Raw genomic sequence first — 2,003 nt, 5'->3', positions numbered from 1 at the left:
CTAGAGTGGTCCAAGTTTTACAAGCTATGACCTATTAAATCAATTTTAAGTCACTAAGGCCCGCTAAAAGTTAAGACTCCTTAAATTTGGAACCTACACTGGTTAATCAATAGTTTAGACTTTTTAAAAAGTGAAACTATTGGGTCAGACCGTCTGACCCAATATGTTTCGTCGGACGAAGCCGCGAGAACGGTGTCGCTGCTCCTTCTTCATCTTCTTCCTCTGCCGCCGCCGCGCCGCTGCTCCTTCTTCATCTTCTTCCTCCGCCACCTTGTTGTGTCGACGGTGGACGTTCAAGAGAGAAAGATCCAACTGGTGGCAGCCATTTTGTAGAGGAGAGAGAAATGAGTTCCTCCATACTTGGTTTTTAGTCTCATGTTCAACAGCAACAACATCAACTACTCATGTTCAATAATTCACCATCTCCTCCATCAATCTAATTGTCAGCTTTTCTGATTCTAGATCAGACGGCTTAGGAAGCAACCACAATCACAACAACAACAAAGCAGAGGTTAGTGTTACATGAAAGAATAATAAAACTAAGAATCCATGATACTTGATATGGTAAGTCTACCTGAAAAAAAATGAAGACTACCTGAAAAAAATAAAGACCAACTGAAACCCAAGTAAGTCTAACTGAAGCACAAGAACCAGCTGAAAAAAAAAAGAAGACTAACTGGAAAAAAATGAAGACTACCTGAAAAAAACGAAGACTACCTGAAACAAAATGAAGACTACCTGAAAAAAAATAAAGACCAACTGAAACCCAAGTAAGTCTAACTGAAGCACAAGAACCAACTGAAAAAAAGAAGACTAACTGAAAAAAAAATGAAGACAACCTGAAAAAAAATGAAGACTACCTGAAAACAAATGAAGACTACCTGAACGAAAATGAAGACTACCTGAAAAAAAATAAAGACCAACTGAAACCCAAGTAAGTCTAACTGAAGCACAAGAACCAACTGAAAAAAAAAAGAAGACTACTTGAAAAAAAATGAAGACTACCTGAAAAAAAAAAAATAAAGACCAACTGAAACCCAAGTAAGTCTAACTGAAGCACAAGTGCTTCTAACTGAAGTGGTCCGACGAGAATATTGTGTCGGACTCGTCCGACACAATACGAACTCTTTTAAAAATTGTCACCCAAAGTTGAGACCTCTATTGTCAATTTTTCTTTCATTTTATGCTGATGATGTATTTTTGTTTGGAAAAGCCTCTTTGGAAAACCTTGATGTAATAATGGATGTGTTGAATGAGTTTCGTAGGCATTATGGTTGTTCCTTAACGTTCTAAAATCAACCCTAATTGTGCCTCAGAAGATGGGCCATAATGTCAAGCAATCTCTTGCTTCTCATTGTGGCCTGAAGGTGTCTACTAGCTTTGGTAAGAAATATTATTTTGAGCTTCTAGATAAACAAGGATATAATAAAGAGTTGGCAAACTAAGGTGCTGAACATGGCAGGCAGATGTACCCTAATTAAATTTGTCCTAAACACTTACCCTTTATATGCTATGCAAAGTAATATTATTCTTTTAAGTGGTGCTCAATGAAATTCAGAAAGATGTTAAACGTTTCTTGTGGAACAAGGTTGGCCAAAGACATTATATTTTCAAAACCTCTTGAGACCATGTTTGTAAACCAATGATGGAAGGGGGTTTGGGGATAAGGGACTTATAAAAATAGATTAGGTTGGAAATTCATCACCCATCCTGGTAACCTTTGGGTTCAAATCTTAAAAGGGAGATATTGTAAGGGGAACAAACTTCCTAGATGTCATTCCTAACCAATCCCACTCTACCATTTGGAGAGATATGCTTAAGGGGAGGGATACTTTTAAACAAGGAACCATTTTGAATGTTGGGGATGGAGAGGACATATCTCTTTGGTTTCACCATTGGGTTGGGGAGAAACCTCTTTATGAACGTCAAGACATTGTGATTACGGATTCAATTGCTCATTGGAGAGTATCTTATATCATTCTTAATGGAAACTGGAACCTTAA

At 37.5% G+C, this 2,003-nt stretch overlaps 1 long non-coding RNA gene across 1 annotated transcript; it reads right to left on the bottom strand.

Annotated features, from left to right (window-relative positions):
- Positions 1–443: 443 nt before the first annotated feature.
- On the bottom strand, positions 444–1,133 carry LOC130590642 (uncharacterized). The gene is made up of 2 exons (XR_008968475.1): positions 739–1,133; positions 444–595 (listed from the first exon to the last, which is right to left on the bottom strand). It is a non-coding gene; the product is annotated as an uncharacterized LOC130590642 (long non-coding RNA).
- Between the last annotated feature and the right edge of the window lie 870 nt (positions 1,134–2,003).

Source organism: Beta vulgaris, chromosome 3, assembly GCF_026745355.1.
Source record: "Beta vulgaris subsp. vulgaris cultivar EL10 chromosome 3, EL10.2, whole genome shotgun sequence".
Lineage (NCBI taxonomy): Eukaryota > Viridiplantae > Streptophyta > Magnoliopsida > Caryophyllales > Amaranthaceae > Beta > Beta vulgaris.
This window is presented reverse-complemented; position numbering and strand designations above follow the sequence as displayed.